General features: G+C 39.3%; 1 long non-coding RNA gene across 2 annotated transcripts in view; it reads left to right on the top strand.

The window, feature by feature from the left end:
- Positions 1 to 1230: 1230 nt before the first annotated feature.
- LOC130682036 (uncharacterized) overlaps positions 1231 to 18193 on the top strand; it is a 52542-nt gene continuing 35579 nt past the window's right edge. For both annotated transcript variants that reach the window (XR_008995342.1, XR_008995341.1), the window contains exon 1: positions 1231 to 1321. This is a non-coding gene — a long non-coding RNA (uncharacterized LOC130682036). The remainder of the gene's footprint in view (positions 1322 to 18193) is intronic.

An 18193-nucleotide genomic window follows, 5' to 3' on the forward strand; every position in this document is an offset into this window, starting at 1 on the left:
TCTTTAACAGCATCCCACAGGTTATCGCCCAGCTCCTCCAAGTGATGCTGAAGTGTGTCTCTCTCATGCCTAAGTTCCTCTCTCTCCTTGCTAACCCCCATGATAATCCTCTCTTTCTCTTTTATAACATTTTCCACTATCTGGATGGAAAGAGACCCTACAATGCCAGCCGCTACACAGCCCCCTAAGGTCTCCAAGCAGTCTTCCAACTCACGGAGGGCTAATTCTGCAGCTTCCAGTGTTTCCACCCTTCCTCAGTTCTGAAGAATGCCCCACTCCTCTAGGAGGTACTTTACCCTAGACCAATTCCCCAGTAGGGGTTCCCAAATTGGAAGCCCCACAGCTGGGGGGATATTAACAAGTCAAGCGGCACCCTCTGGCGCTGCATCCACTTGAGCCTCCCCACCATCCACAGGAGGAGCCCTCCCAAAGGTAGCACCCATTATGACAGATTTCGGGTTCAGAGGAACCCTACCGACTTCCGCCAGGTGTAAGTCCGGGGAAAGGAAATCCCGGGGCAAAATACCTCTAAAAACCGAAATCAGTCAAAGGGAGAAATAAAGTTTAAAACCTGTTTATTGCTTACCCACTGCAGTCCAGCGCTGTCTCTCTCTCCGTGCTCTGGAAGCACGCAAGCCCCTCCCTTTAAACGCTCAAGTTCAGACACGCCCTCGGTTGCCCAGGTAATTACCTATTGACATGGAGATGAACTTCTTTCCACCCATGAGGGTATGCAAAGGCCCTAAAGCCAGGCGAGATAATCTGGAAATGTTACAATTTTACCCACACAAGAATACTTTCTAAATGAGTTCGCTTTTATTTGGAAATCTGAGTATGGCATGTAACTCAATCTTAATACAAGATAATACAAGATAAAAATGGCTCCAATTTAAGATTTTTCAAAAATGTTGAAATAGAAGTATACCACTAATAAAAATGAACTTTTTATTTTCAAATGGTATGCCGGAAAACAGTAAACCAGAATAGTAAATATGTAACTGTAGACATCCAAAGAGTTAAGGGACTAGGGATAAAGGAAATATTTCAAAGGCTGAATCAACAAAGTGAGGTGACAAATTGGATACGCGGAGTTTGACAGAGATACTGCAGTTCCGGGGAAGACAAGAGCTAGGATTGGTAGTTACTGATTCCCAATCCCATCCGTTTTACATCACTAATGTTGGTGAGCTTGCTAGAGAGGCACAGGAAGTTGCCCGGAGAGAAGCGGGCTGGGGAGCGGCCGAAGATAAAACTTCCGTCGAACCAGAGAAAAAAGCACTTCCGGTCACACCATCGTCGCGTAGCCGCCTTCTTCGCGAAGGTGAGTGTAAAGAAAGGGACTGGTGATTATCACAAGTGAATCCGCAGACACCCCGGGGAAGTATTGCTTGCTTCAGCTTGGGGTGTAAAGGAGAATTCATTCGGAAAGTCAGTGTATGAAGGGTATTTCCGACGCTTCTGGTTTCGACCGCCTATCTCCTCCTCTTTACTCCTCTTGAGGTAGTTGGCTGTCATTCCCTCACTGTTCGGACTCTTATGGCTCTTTCGCCCCTCGTCATCTTCACCTCTCCTCTTTATCCCTGATCCTTTTCCTTATTTTTCTGAGCTTGGATCATTCCCTCTACCACAGATTTCTTTCCTACCTCTTACACCCACCTTCCATCCCTCTCCCTTTTAGCCTTAGAACTTTTGCAACCCCCTTTCGTCCTTTTTTCTTCCGACCCCAGTATTTTCTCCGCCTGAAGGTTTCTGCTCTCTCCTGCCCCCTCATGCAAAGGCAAATGGATTATATACTTTACAAATTAAGGTGTGACTTTAATTTCAAGTTCTTAGTGTATTATTTGCTCAGTGTATTATTTGTTGTGGATTGTGTCCTATCCCACAACGTATTTGCTTATGTCTTTCACTGCTCTTATAAAAAAAACAAAAAACAAAAACAAAGCCCAGAAATCAAGAGGAATAAGGTCTTGTTCAAATTATTATGTCCTTTCAAATTTTGTTTTTACTCTCAACAAAATTATACATCAGATATTGCACTGGTTTCAGTCCTCTACCCATGGTACATTTAAAAAAATGGTATACAACTGAATCCCCAAATTTTTAGAGAGGCAAATATAGTGGGTTTTGCCTATAGCCTGGTGTCAATTTTAGAGGGTGGAAGCTTTCCTATCCTCTTTAGAATATTTCGTAGAATAGAAATGGTTGACAGGTACGACGTCCATATATTACTTTATATGAATTCTGGTCTCTGGTAGCAACATTGAACAAGCTGAAAAATTTTTCAAAGATTTTTCCTAGGAGCTTTGCAAGTACAGTTGACCCTTGAACAACACGGGTTTCAACTGTACAGGTCCACATACACAGATTTTTTTTCAGTAAATATATTGGAAATTATTTTTAAAGATTTGAGACTATTTGGAAAAATTTTTTTCTCTTGCTTACTTTATCGTAAGAATACAGTGTGAGACATATATGATGTGCAGAGCATGTGTTAATCGACTGCTTATGTTATCAGTAAGGCTTCCAGTCCAGCAGGCTATTAAAGTTTTGGGGAGTCAAAAGTTACACGTGGATTTTCATACATGTGTCAGGGTGGGAGCCCCTAACCCCTACATTGTTCAAGGGTTAACTGTATTGTGTATTTGGTGAGGTGTGAATTTTGTCTTTTTTTAGAAATTTGTTGCTATGTGAACTGTGTATTTCTGTTCCATTACTCATGTTTAATTTGTTTTGTGAGAACATTAGTTAGTTATCACAATGTATTATTTCAGTTCTTTACCCAAGAAAGGGGAAATGATAATTAAATTTATGAGAGTCAGGGATTTTCAGGCTCTGAAAAGGAATTTAACCAAGGATCTCCTTGAATAAACAATTCATTCCCTTCTCCTGTAACTAGTGTGTTATGCTTGCCAAAATAGGTGATTGTTTTTTCTAGGCCAGGTATAATTTTCAGTTCTTTTAGAATAAACAGTGAGGCAGAGATTTCATGTTACTAAAACACTTAGGAACTTTTTCAGAGGGTATTACTGATCACTCTTTGTTCTCTATTCAAGTATAATTACAAAGCATTTAAATATCGCACTAGCTTCAACCCATTGCACATTCATCCATCTATTTATTCAATAATTTTTTATTGAATAATTTCTATGTGCCAGACAGTGTCCTAAGCTCTGAGAGTACAACAGTGGAAAATAAAAACAAAAAGTCTTTAAAACTATAGTTGAGAGGCAGACAATAAATGAATATATAATAAATAAAGGTGGTGATGGGGAAGGTCTGTGCTATTTTAGATAGGTTGGTCAGGAAGGTCTCCCTGGTAAGGTGGCATTTGAGCAGAAACCTAAAGGAAGTGAGGGCACAAATTATACAGCTATTAGTGGGAAAACAGGATATATATATGTCAGTGTCTCTACATTTATTGTTTGCTCGGCTTTCTATACTGGCCTCCCCCTCACTTTTCTACATAGCATAATGCAGCACTCAGTGTACTCAAATAATTTAATCTGCTCACATAAATTCCCCATATTCTCTGTCTCCTGACTAGCTTCTTGCTGTCACTTAGGTGAATTACTGCTTATCGGCCTCTCTAGGAAGACATATCTTTCTCCCCATCCTCACCTCTTGCTCAGTGTATTATTTGTTGTGGATTGTGTCCTATCCTACAATGTATTTGCTTATGTCTTTCACTGCTCATTAATACTACGTTGCCCACAAAATGTTTGGGATAGTAAATTGGAATGAATTCAGTGTTTGTAACAGACAAGCTTTTAAATTGGCTCCCTTTTCAAAACCACCCTCTAAGGTCAGTATTATTTTACTAATGATAAAACTGAGACTCAGAGGTGGATAGTAACTTGCTAATGGTGGTGGAGTTCATGGAGTTAGTTTGTCAGTCAATCCTGGCCTGGTTTCCTCTTCTCTATGTCTGTGAGTCAATCTGTCTCTCTCTTTTTATTAATAAATGGAAAATATATAGAATATTATATTTCATTATAAGAACCAATCTGGGTGTAGAAATTTTCTAAAATTTCCTTTTATAAGTCAGGTTATTCAGATGCTTTAATTACTTCCTAGTTATAAATATTGAGAATTGAGAGACATAATGACTTCTTGCTTGAACATTTTTTAATACAAAATTTAAACAAGCGTTAAGTTGAAAGAAGAATACAGTGAACACTTCTATCGTGTGAACCGAAATTCAACAGTTGTTAATTTTTACTGTAGTAGTTCACTTGTTCATTCACTTGCTCACTATCCATCCATCCATCCATCCATCCATCCATTCACCCATTTTTTTAAATTGAGGTATAATTTTTTACAATTTTTTTGATTTACCTATTCTGGCCGACCCATTTGAGATTTTCAGGTGTTATTATTTTTTTCTTTTTTAACTTTAATATTTTAGTTTCTGAGAGAAGTATGTTGAAATCTCCCACTATAAATGTTGGTCAATGTCTCCTTATACTTTACATATTTTGATTCTATGTTGTTACATGTCAAAAAGCTCCTGATTATTTTATCTTCTTATTGTAGTTCTTTTATCAATATAAAATGTTTCCTGTTCATTTCTTTTCACCTTGACTTCAAGTTTGTCTGATAATAATATCAGTACCCCTGCTTTTTTTTTTCTTGGTACTTTAATCTACAATTACATGGGCAACATTATGTTTACTAGCCTCCCTCCATCATCAAGTCCCCCCAACATACCCATTACAGTCACTGTCCATCAGCATAGTAAGATGCTATAGAATCACCACTTGTCTTCTCTGTGTTGTACCGCCCTTCCTGTGCTCCCCCTACATTATGTCTGCTAATAGTAATGCCGCCTTTTTTCCCCTTATCCCTCCCTTCCCACCCATCCTCCCCAGTCCCTTTCCCTTTGGTAACTGTTTAGTCCATTCTTTGGTTCTGTGAATCTCGCAGGTGTTATTTTTAACTAAACTTAAATATGCACAGAAAGGTGCACATATAAGTTTACAGCCAAAAGCATTTTCACAACAAACATACCTGTGTAACCAGCATCAAGGTTAAGAAATAGAACATGATCAGCATCTGAAAAGCCCTTGAATATATCACCTACCAGTCACAACCAAACTCCAAATTAATCACAATCCTGACTTCTATCACTGTACGAATATTTTGCCTATTTGGGATTTTATAAAAATATGGTGGGTAGTTTTTTTGTGCCTGACATCTTTGGTTTAAGTTTTGTTTTTGAGATTCACCCTTGTTATTAAGTGTAGTACTAATTCATTCTCATTGCTATATATTCTATTCTGTGAATATGCAATAGAGAAGCATTTTGGTTGTTTCCCTTTTTGGCCTGCAAATATTGCTGTGAACCTTCTAGTACATGTCTTTTGGTGATACATACACACATTTCTGTTAGGCATATGCCTAAGAGTAGATTTGCTTAATCATAGATTATGTATGTGATTAGTTTTACTAGATATTGCCAACCAGCTTTCCAGTTTGATTGTAATAAAAAATTCCTAACAGAAAATTTTAAGTTTTAAGTTGCTCTAGAATATTGTCAACACTTGTCATTGCCTTTTTAAAAATTTTTTATTTTGTTATCATTAATATACAATTACATGAAGAACATTATGTTCTCCCCTACCCCAAGTCCCCCCCGACAAACTTCATTACAGTCACTGTACATCAGCATAGTAAGATGTAGAATCACTACTTGTCTTCTCTGTGTTGCACAGCCCTTTCCCCCACCCCCCACATTATACATGCTAATCATAATACCCCCTTTCTCCTTCCCTGTCCTTATCCCTCCCTACCCTCCCATTCTCCGCAGTCTCTTTCCCTTTGGTAACTGTTAGTCCATTCTTGGGTTCTGTGATTCTGCTGCTTTTTTTTTTTTGTATCTCTCATATTTATTGATCAAATGGTTGTTAACAACAATAAAATTCTGTATAGGGGAGTCAATGCTCAATGCACAATCATTAATCCACCAAGTCTAATTCTCGTCAGTCTCCAATCTTCTGAAGCATAATGAGCAAGTTCTTACATGGTGAACAAATTCTTACATAGTGAATAAGTTCTTACATGGTGAACAGTACAAGGGCAGTCATCACAGAAACTTTTGGTTTTGATCACGCATTATGAACTATAAACAATCAGGTCAAATATGAATATTCGTTTGATTTTTATACTTGATTTATGTGTGGATCCCGCATTTCTCCTTTTATTATTATTATTATTATTATTATTTTTAACAAAATGCTGAAGTGGTAGGTAGATGCAAGATAAAGGTAGAAAACATAGTTTAGTGTTGTAAGAGAGCAAATGTAGATGATCAGGTGTGTGCCTGTAGACTGTGTGTTAATCCAAGCTAGACAAGGGCAATAAAACATCCACGGATGCAGAAGATTTCTCTCAGAACAGGGGGGGTGAGGTTCTAAGCCTCACCTCTGTTGATCCCCAATTTCTAACCTGATGGCCCCCCTGCGACTGTGCCTGTCTTAAGGTTGTTCCTCCCTTGAGGAATCTTACCCATCTCTGGCTAACCAGTCATCTTCCGGGGCTCTGCTGCTGTTTTGTTCCTTCAGTTTCTCCTTTGTTCTTACACTCCACAGATGAGTGAAATCATTTGGTATTTGTCTTTCTCCACTTGGCTTATTTCACTGAGCATAATACCCTCTAGCTCCATCCATGCTGTTGCAAATGGTAGGATTTGTTCTTTTCTTATGGTTGAATAATATTGCATTGTGTATATGTACCACATCTTCTTTATCCATTCATATACTGACGGACATTTAGGTTGTTTCCATTTATTGGCTACTGTAAATAGTGCTGCAATAAACATAGAGGTGCATCTGTGTATTTCAAACTGGAGTGCTGCATTCTTAGGGTAAATTCCTAGAAGTGGAATTCCTGGGTCAAATGGTAAGTCTAATTTGAGCATTTTGAGGAACCTCCATACTGCTTTCCACAATGGTTGAACTAATTTACATTCCCACCAGCAGTGTAGGAGGGTTCCCTTTCTCCACATCTGTGCCAACATTTGTTGTTTGTCTTTTGAATGGTAGCCATCCTTACTGGTGTGAGGTGATATCTCATTGTGGTTTTAATTTGCATTTCTCTGATAACTAGCGATGTGGAGCATCTTTTCATGTGTCTGTTGGTCATCTGAATATCTTCTTTGGAGAACTGTCTGTTCAGCTTCTCTGCCCATTTTTTAATTGGATTATTTGCTTTTTGTTTGTTGAGATGCATGAGCTCTTTGTATATTTTGGATGTCAAGCCTTTATCGGACCTGTCATTTACGAATATATTCTCCCATACTGTAAGGTACCTTTTTGTTCTATTGATGGTGTTCTTTGCTGTACAGAAGCTTTTCAGCTTGATATCGTCCCGCTGGTTCATTTTTGCTTTTGTTTTCCTTGCCCAGGGAGATATGTTCATGAAGAAGTCTCTAATGTTTATGTCCAAGAGATTTTTGCCTGTGTTTTTTTCTAAGAGTTTTATGGTTTCATGACTTACATTCAGGTCTTTGATACATTTTGAATTTACTTTTGTGTATGGGGTTAGACAGTGATCCAGTTTCATTCTCTTACATGTAGCTGTCCAGTTTTGCCAGCACCATCTATTGAAGAGACTGTCATTTCCCCATTGTCTGTCCATGGCTCCTTTATCATATATTAATTGACCATATATGTTTGGGTTAATGTCTGGAGTCTCTAATCTGTTCCACTGGTCTGTGGCTTTGTTCTTGTGCTAGTACCAAATTGTCTTGATTACTGTGGCTTTGTAGTAGAGCTTGAAGTTGGGGAGTGACATGCCCCCAGTTTATTCTTCTTTCTCAGGATTGCTTTGGCTATTCAGGGTCTTTGGTGTTTCCATATGAATTTTTGAACTATTTGTTCCAGTTCATTGAAGAATGTTGTTGGTAATTTGATAGGGATTGCATCAAATCTGTATATTGCTTTGGGCAGAAAGGCCATTTTGGCAATATTAATTCTTCCTAGCCAAGAGGATGGGATGAGTTCCCATTTGTTAGTGTCCTCTTTAATTTCTCTTAAGAGTGTCATAGTTTTCAGGATATAGGTCTTTCACTTCTTTGGTTAGGTTTAGTCCTAGGTATTTTATTCTTTTTAATGCAGTTGTGAATGTAATTGTTTTCCTGATTTCTCTTTCTGTTAGTTCATTGTTAGTGTATAGGAAAGCCACAGATTTCTGTGTTAATTTTCTATCCTGCAACTTTGCTGTATTACAATGTCAGTTCTAGTAGTTTTGGAGTGGAGTCTTTAGGGTTTTTTATGTACAATATCATGTCATCTGCAAATAGTGACAGTTTGACTTCTTCTTTACCAATCTGGATTCCTTGTATTTCTTTGTTTTGTCTAATTGCCATGACTAGGACCTCCAGTACTATGTTAAATAACAGTGGGGAGAGTGTGCATCTCTGTCTTGTTCCCGATCTCAGAGGAAAAGCTTTCAGCTTCTCGCTGTTCAGTATGATATTGGCTGTGGGTTTATCATATATGGCCTTTATTATGTTGAGGTACTTGCCCTCTATGCCCATTTTGCTGAGAGTTTTTATCATGAATGGATGTTGAATATTGTCGAATGCTTTTTCAGCATCTATGGAGATGATCATGTGGTTTTTGTCTTTCTTTTTGTTTATGTGGTAGATGATGTTGATGGATTTTCAAATGTTGTACCATCCTTGCATCCCTGGGATGAATCCCGCTTGGTTGTGGTGTATGATCCTTTTGATATATTTTTGAATTCGGTTTGCCAATATTTTCTTGAGTATTTTTGCATCTACTTTCATCAGGAATATTGATCTGGCATTTTCTATTGTGGTGGGGTGTTTGCCTGGTTTTGGTATTAGGGTGATGTTGGCTTCATAGAATGAGTTTGGGAGTATTCCCTCCTCTTCTATTTTTTGGAAAACTTTAAGGAGAATGGCTATTATATCTCCTCTGTATGTCTGATAAAATTCCGAGGTAAATCCATCTGGCCTGGGTTTTTTTTTCTTGGCTAGTTTTTTGATTACCGCTTCAATTTCTTTGCTGATAATTGGTTTGTTTTGATTTTGTGTTTCTTCCTTGGTTAGTCTTGGAAGTTTGTATTTTTCTAGGAATTTGCCCATTTCTTCTAGTTTTTCCAGCTTATTAGCATATAGGTTTCCATAGTATTCTCTAATCATTCTCTGTAATTCTGTTGGGACCATCGTGCTTTTTCCTTTCTCGTTTCTGATTCTGTTGATGTGTGTTGATTCTCTTTTTCTCTTAATAAGTCTGGCTAGAGGCTTATCTATTTTGTTTATTTTCTCAAAGAACCAGCTCTTGGTTTCATTGATTTTTTTCTATTGTTTATTCTTCTCAATTTTGTTTATTTCTTCTCTGATCTTTGTTATGTCCCTCCTTCTGCTGACCTTAGGCCTCATTTGTTCTTCTTTTTCCAATTTTGGTAATTGTGATGTTAGACTATTCATTTGGGTTTGTTCTTCCTTCTTAAATATGCCTGGATTGCTGTATACTTTCCTCTTAAGACTGCTTTCGCTGCCTCCCACAGAAGTTGGGGCTTTGTGTTGTTGCTGTCATTTATTTCCATATGTTGCTTGATCTTTATTTTGATTTGGTCATTGATCCATTGATTATTAAGAGCATGTTGTTAAGCCTCCATGTGTTTGTGAGCCTTTTTGCTTTCTTTGTACAATTTATTTCTAGTTTTATAACTTTGTGGTCTGAAAAGTTGGTTGTTGGAATGTCAATGTTTTTGAATTTACTGAGGCTCTTTTTGTGGCCTAGTGTGTGATCTATTTTGGATTACTTTCCATGTGCACTTGAGAAGAATGTGTATCCTATTGCTTTTGGCTGTAGAGTTCTATAGATATCTATGAGGTCCATCTGTTCTAGTGTGTTATTCAGTGCCTCTGTGCCCTTACTTATTTTCTGTCTGGTGGATCTGTCCTTTGGAGTGAATGGTGTGTTGAAATCTCCTAAAATGAATGCATTACATTCTATTTCCTCCTTTAGTTCTGTTAGTATTTGTTTCACATATGCTGGTGCTCCTGTGTTAGGTGCTTATATCCTCTTGTTGGACTGAACCCTTTATCATTATGTAATGTCCTTCTTTATGTCTTGTTTCTTTCTTTGTTTTGAAGTCTATTTTTTCTGATACTAGTACTGCAACACCTGCTTTTTTCTCCCTATTGATGTCCTCCTACATAGTGGAGTGGCCTCACCTCCTCCCATCTATTATCAATTTGAGGCCACCCAAAGATACATCATAAAAAATGGACAGTTGGAGGAGACGATTGGGACAGCCTTCTGTGAGGTTAACAATTGTCAGTCCGTAATTGCCCTCCCTCTTAACTGAGTTTGGTCCCCTGATGGGGAGACACCTACCCACATGACCCTCTGCTTCACCTTTCAACAATCAGGAAAGTGCAAAACGCAGTGGGTCAAGGAAAATTTTGGGTGCCCCTGGGCCTCGTGTGTCATGAACTGGATGGTAGAGGGCCGCCCGGGCGATAGCCGCCATATGCTTAGTTTTCAACGCTGGGCTCCCTGGGCAAAGAGGTATTTAAACATCAAGGAACCCTTACATAATCGTTGGAATGAGGGCATTACAGGGGGTGTCTACTTAAATAATTTTCAAGCATACCCCTGCAAAACCATCACAATTAGATGATACCTGGAGGTAAACGCCCCCAATCTTCTTGAAGAAGTACAATGGGCCATTAAAACCCAGGAAACCCACCTACAGTCTCACATACAACAAAACGCTAAGACCCTTCCCTTTTCTTGCTTAAGTCTCTTTAACAGGAAGGGCTAGATTTATTCCGGCACATCCTCCCCAATATTTCCTTAACTCAGTGCTTCCTCTGCACTTCCCTTATAGAAGCTCCTGTGGTAGCAGTTCAGGCACCACCAAGAGAAAACCTATCTTGCCCTCCAGGCCCTCCCTCAAAGCCCAAACTTATCAGGGAAGTAGCATTATTTGAGACACCTGAAGCAAATGTGACCTTGAGGAAATCACTATAGGCGGCCTTCCCTTCTCTGCTCCCCACCAGGCACCTTCCTGTGGTGCAATGGGACCTTATACAAAACCAACTTTGCAAATGCTACTTGCCTGCTTGTCATCCTGGTCCCTAGGTTGACTCTGTATGGGAGAGCTGAGTTCACCAACTCCTGTGCCTTGAATTCCCATCAGAAGAGAGCAGTCCTCCTGCCTTTAGTGGCAGGGATCTCCCTCACTTCCTCCATTCTGGCCATGGGAGTGAGCACTGGTGCCCTGGGTTACAGTATAATGGCCCTAGAAAAACGGGAATGGTGGCTTGAGGCAGCCATCCAGGCATCTGTGGCCTCTCTGGCATCCCTCCAGAGGCAAGTCATTTCCTTTGCCCAGGTAACTCTCCAAAACCGCTGGGCTTTAGACCTTTTTACTGCAGAGAAGGGAGGAACCTGTATATTCCTCTGGGAACAATGTTACTATGTCAATGAGTCAGGACTCGTGGAGTAAAATGTTCAAAAACTACAAGAACTAAAAAAGGAACTCCAGGGAACCAGCATATCAGATAGTAATCCATACAGCTTGTTTCAATCCCCTTTTATGGCCTGGTTGGTGCCTCTCCTGGGCCCTGTTACAGCGATCTGTTTTATACTCCTTATTGGCCCATGTGTTTTCAGGTTCCTTCAACAGCACATAGCAGAAATATCACACATAAAGGTCAATCAACTGTTGCTGCACAAGTACTCACCCCTCCCAATTGAGCCTTCTCTGGCCGTCAACCAGCCTTAAAATCCCCTATGATGCCCCTTGTCCACCGGAAGTAGCCAGATTGAGTCGTCACCCATTATGACCAAAAGGCTGGAATGTAAGGTTGGAGGTACCGGAGGGAGGAAAGTGAGGATAGTGCAAGTGGAACAAAGACAGCACCAAATAGCTCTGTGCCGTATAAGGAAGGAACGGACAGCTCTTCCTGGATTCCAGTCCCGTGTCATGCCGACAAACCCCAGATGCAGACCCCCTCCATCCAGAAGGAGGAGACCTCTGGCTGTCCATCACCTGACCCTGAGCCAATAAAAATTCCCCACATACCTCTGGCATGGCCGACTTCCCCCTCCCTTCCCTGTGCTTATAAAAACTCCCCGCCTGTCTAGTTAGGTGTGACTTCTCTGGCCTGTGTCTGTGCAGACTGGTGAACCTCGCCCAGGATTGCGCTCAAATAAACTGCCTGGCCCTTTGTTGCCTCTCATTGCCTCTCGTTAGGTTAGAATTTATCTTACACATATCCTCTGCCCATTTTTTTTTTTTAAATTGGAAGTGTGTTTATATATATATATTTTTTTTGTGAGGGCATCTCTCATATTTATTGATCAAATAGTTGTTAACAACAATAAATTTCTGTATAGGGGGGTCAATACTCAATGCACAATCATTAATCCACCCCAAGCCTAATTTTCATCAGTCTCCAATCTTCTGATGCATAATGAACAAATTCTTACATGGAGTACAAATTCTTAATAAGTGAATAAGTTACATGGTGAACAGTGCAAGGGCAGTCATCACAGAAGCTTTCAGTTTTGTTCATGCATTATGAACTATAAACAGTTCAAATATGAATATTCATTTGATTTTTAAACTTGATTTATATGTGGATACCACATTTCTCTATTATTATTATTTTTAATAAAATGCTGAAGTGGTAGGTAGATACGAGATAAAGGTAGAAAACAGAGTTTAGTGTTGTAAGAGAGCAAATGTAGATGATCAGGTGTGTGCCTGTAGACTATGTGTTAATCCGAGCTAGACGAGGGCAATAAACATCCATGTGTGCAGAAGATTTCTCTCAGAACATGAGGGGGGAGGTTCTAAGCTTCACCTCTGCTGCTCCCCATTTTCTCACCAGATGGCCCCCTGCGACTGTGCCTGTCTTAGGTTGTTCCTCCCTTGAGGAATCTTACCCGTCTCTGGCTAACCAGTCATCTTCCGGGGCCATACAGGGAAATGTTAAGTTGGTAAGTGAGAGAGAAGCCTTATTGTTTGAAAAGGTTAGCTTTTTACTTCTTTGCATATTTATGCCCTGTGGCTTCTATGGCCAGCATTTGTCTTGAGGTGTCTTTACCACTTGGAAGAATTATGTTACTCGGTAAATTGGACATGTGGCACGAGTTCTATTTAAAGGTTGTGATTAGGTAGGAAGAAGAAAAGCTATAGAGGTAGCAGGCCGAAGAAAACCTGGGAAGATTGATTATTTCTTTGACATATCTTCTTGTAGAGTAACATCAGCATGGATAGGTTTTAAACTACTAATTAAATTATGCACACACATTAACATAATAGGAGTATAGTTACATAACCAAAGCATACCTGTAATTACCAGCCATCTCCAGTGAAACCAAGAAAACCAGTTAGGCACCTTAGGCATTTGTGAAAACTTATCTATGATATGGTGGATATTGTCCGACTGAACTTAAACAGTCTGAGAGAATTCAGATAAACTAGAACACCCCATTCCTGGGGACTGTTCATATCCCATATGTTCTTTTAACAATAAATAGTCTGTGGTTGTAAGATTTTGGAGTGCTACAATTTGCACTTCTCCTAATTCTTAGTTTAGTTCCAACAGTATAGATCCAGTCCAATTTTTGTTTTACTGCATGCACAGGCCAGCTTAGATATCTCCTTCATCATTCCCATGGCAAGTCCAGGAACTGGTGGGATGAGTGCATCTACATCTGTGGCAGTGTGTGGATCTTTGTTGTATTTTTTTTTTTTGCTGATCATCTTCTGTCATGAGTCTTCCCGACAGTGCTGATGCTGGAAGTTCTTTTTCATATCGTATCTTAGTTCATTTTCGGGGTAGCCAAATTAGGCTTTGATCCTCTGTATAAACACAAACAGACCCTTTGCCTACACTTTTATATGCCCTTTATATCATTGTGTAGAACTCATTAGAGGTCACCCCATAGGAACTGCTTTTTTTTTTTTTAATCATTAATCTACACTTACATGACGAATACTTTGTTTACTAGGCTCTCCCCTATACCAGGTCCCCCCTATATACTCCTTTACAGTCACTGTCCATCAGCGTAGCAAACTGTTGTAGAATCACTACTTGTCTTCTCTGTGTTGTACAGCCCTACCCTTTCTCCCACCCCGCTATGGATGCTAATCTTAATACCCCTCTTTTACTGCCCCCCCTTATCCCTCCCTACCCACCCATCCTCCCCAGTCCCTTTCGCTTTGGTACCTGTTAGTCCATTCTTGAGTTCTGTGATTCTGTTGCTGTTTTGTTCCTTCAGTTTTTCCTTTGTTGTTATATTCCACAGATGAGTGAAATCATTTGGTATTTCTCTTTCTCTGCTTGGCTTGTTTCACTGAGCATAATACCCTCCAGCTCCATCCATGTTGCTGCAAATGGTTGGATTTGCCCTTTTCTTATGGCTGAGTAGTATTCCATTGTGTATATGTACCACATCTTCTTTATCCATTCATCTGTCGATGGACATTTAGGTTGCTTCCAATTCTTGGCTATTGTAAATAGTGCTGCGATAAACATAGGGGTACATTGGTCTTTCTCATACTTGATTGCTGCATTCTTAGGGTAAATTCCTAGGAGTGCAATTCCTGGGTCAAATGGTATGTCTGTTTTGAGCATTTTGATGTACCTCCATACTGCTTTCCACAATGGTTGAACAAGTTTAAATTCCCACCAGCAGTGTAGGAGGGTTCCCCTTTCTCCACAGCCTCTCCAACATTTGTTGTTGTTTGTCTTTTGGATGGCAGCCATCCTTACTGGTGTGAGGTGATACCTCATTGTAGTTTTAATTTGCATTTCTCTGATAATTAGCGATGTGGAGCATCTTTTCATGTGTCTGTTGGCCATCTGTATTTCTTTTTTGGAGAACCGTCTGTTCAGTTCCTTTGCCCATTTTTTAATTGGGTTATTTGTTTTTTGTTTGTTGAGGCGTGTGAGCTCTTTATATATTCTGGACGTCAAGCCTTTATCGGATGTGTCATTTTCAAATATATTCTCCCATACTGTAGGGTTCCTTTTTGTTCTATTGATGGTGTCTTTTGCTGTGCAGAAGCTTTTCAGCTTAATATAGTCCCACTTGTTCATTTTTGCTGTTGTTTTCCTTGCCCGGGGAGATATGTTCAAGAAGAGGTCACTCATGTTTATGTCTAAGAGGTTTTTGCCTATGTTTTCTTCCAAGAGTTTAATGGTTTCGTGATTGACATTCAGGTCTTTGATCCATTTTGAGTTTACATTTGTATATGGGGTTAGACAATGGTCCAGTTTCATTCTCCTACATGTAGCTGTCCAGTTTTGCCAGCACCATCTGTTGAAGAGACTGTCATTTCGCCATTGTATGTCCATGGCTCCTTTATCAAATATTAATTGACCATATATGTCTGGGTTAGTGTCTGGATTCTCTAGTCAGTTCTATTGGTCTGTGGCTCTGTTCTTGTGCCAGTACCAAATTGTCTTGATTACTATGGCTTTATAATAGAGCTTGAAGTTGGGGAGTGAGATCCCCCCTACTTTATTCTTCTTTCTCAGGATTGCTTTGGCTATTCGGGGTCTTTGGTGGTTCCATATGAATTTTTGAATTATTTGTTCCAGTTCATTGAAGAATGTTGCTGGTAGTTTCATAGGGATTGCATCAAATCTGTGTATTGCTTTGAGCAGGATGGCCATTTTGACGATATTAATTCTTCCTAGCCATGAGCATGGGATGCGTTTCCGTCTGTTAGTGTCCCCTTTAATTTCTTTTAAGAGTGACTTGTAGTTCTCAGAATATAAGTCTTTCACTTCTTTGGTTAGGTTTATTCCTAGGTATTTTATTTTTTTTGATGCAATTGTGAATGGAATTGTTTTCCTGATTTCTCTTTCTGTTGGTTCATTGTTAGTATATAGGAAAGCCACAGATTTCTGTGTGTTGATTTTGTATCCTTCAACTTTGCTGTATTCCGATATCAGTTCTAGTAGTTCTGGGGTGGAGTCTTTAGGGTTTTTTATGTACAGTATCATGTCATCTGCAAATAGTGACAGTTTAACTTCTTCTTTGCCAATCTGGATTCCTTGAATTTTTTTGTTTTGTCTGATTGCCGTGGCTAGGACCTCCATTACTATGTTAAATAGCAGTGGGGAGAGTGGGCATCCCTGTCTAGTTCCCGATCTCAGCGGAAATGCTTTCAGCTTCTTGCTGTTCAATATAATGTTGGCTGTGGGTTTTTCATAGATGGCCTTTATTATGTTGAGGTACTTGCCCTCTATTCCCATTTTGCTGAGAGTTTTTATCATGAATGGATGTTGAACGTTGTCAAATGCTTTTTCAGCATCTATGGAGATGATCATGAGCTTTTTGTCTTCCTTTCTATTGATGTGGTGGATGATGTTGATGGACTTTCGAATGTTGTGCCATCCTTGCATCCCTGGGATGAATCCCACTTGGTCATGGTGTACGATGGTTTTGATGTATTTTTGAATTCGGTTTGCTAAAATTTTGTTGAGCATTTTTGCGTCTACGTTCATCAGGGATATTGGTCTGTAGTTTTCTTTTTTGGTGGTGTCTTTGCCTGGTTTTGGTATTAGGGTGATGTTAGCTTCATAGAATGAGTTTGGGAGTATCCCCTCCTCTTCTTTTTCTTGGAAAACTTTAAGGAGAATGGGTATTATGTCTTCCCTGTATGTCTGATAAAATTCCGAGGTGAATCCATCTGGCCCGGGGGTTTTGTTCTTTGGTAGTTTTTTGATTACCGCTTCAATTTCGTTGCTTGTAATTGGTCTGTTTAGATTTTCTGTTTCTTTTTGGGTCAGTCTTGGAAGGTTGTATTTTTCTAGGAAGTTGTCCATTTCTCCTAGGTTTCGCAGCTTGTTAACATATAGGTTTTCATAGTAGTCTCTAATAATTCTTTATATTTCTGCGGGGTCCGTCGTGATTTTTCCTTTCTCGTTTCTGATACTGTTGATTTGTGTTGACTCTCTTTTCCTCTTAATAAGTCTGGCTAGAGGCTTATCTAGTTTGTTTATTTTCTCGAAGAACCAGCTCTTGGTTTCATTGATTTTTGCTGTTGTTTTATTCTTCTCAATTTTATTTATTTATTCTCTGATCTTTATTATGTCCCTCCTTCTGCTGACCTCAGTCCTCATTTGTTCTTCTTTTTCCAATTTCGATAGTTGTGACATTAGACCGTTCATTTGGGATTGCTCTTCCTTTTTTAAATATGCTTGGATTGCTATATACTTTCCTCTTAAGACTGCTTTTGCTGTGTCCCACAGAAGTTGGGGCTTAGTGTTGTTGTTGTCATTTGTTTCCATATATTGCTGGATCTCCATTTTGATTTGGTCATTGATCCATTGATTATTTAGGAGCGTGTTGTTTAGCCTCCATGTGTTTGTGAGCCTTTTTGCTTTCTTTGAACAGTTTATTTCTAGTTTAATGCCTTTGTGGTCTGAAAAGTTGGTTGGTAGGGTTTCAATCTTTTGGAATTTACTGAGGCTCTTTTTGTGTCCTAGTATGTGGTCTATTCTGGAGAATGTTCCATGTGCACTTGAGAAGAATGTGTATCCTGTTGCTTTTGGATGTAGAGTTCTGTAGATTTCTATTAGGTCCATCTGTTCTAGTGTGTTGTTCAGTGCCTCTGTGTCCTTACTTATTTTCTGTCTGGTGGATCTGTCCTTTGGAGTGAGTGGTGTGTTGAAGTCTCCTAGAATGAATGCATTGCATTCTATTTCCTCCTTTAGTTCTGTTAATATTTGTTTCAGGTATGTTGGTGCTCCTGTATTGGGTGCATATATATTTATAATGGTTATATCCTCTTGATGGACTGAGCCCTTTATCATTATGTAATGTCCTTCTTTGTCTTTTGTTACTTTCTTTATTTTGAAGTCTGTTTTGTCTAATACCAGAATTGCAACACCTGCTTTCTTCTCTCTGTTGTTTGCTTGAAATATCTTTTTCCATCCCTTGACTTTAAGTCTGTGCGCGTCTTTGGGTTTGAGGTGAGTCTCTTGTAAGCAGCATATGGATGGATCTTGCTTTTTTATCCATTCTATTACTCTGTGTCTTTTGATTGGTGCATTCAGTCCATTTACATTTAGGGTGATTATTGAAAGCTATGATTTTATTGCCATTGCAGGCTTTAAGTTTGTTGTTACCAAAGGTTTAGGGTTAGCTTCTTTACTATCTTACTGTCTAAGTTAACTCGCTTGTTG

This window comes from Manis pentadactyla, chromosome X (assembly GCF_030020395.1).
Source record: "Manis pentadactyla isolate mManPen7 chromosome X, mManPen7.hap1, whole genome shotgun sequence".
NCBI classification, from domain to species: Eukaryota; Metazoa; Chordata; class Mammalia; order Pholidota; family Manidae; genus Manis; species Manis pentadactyla.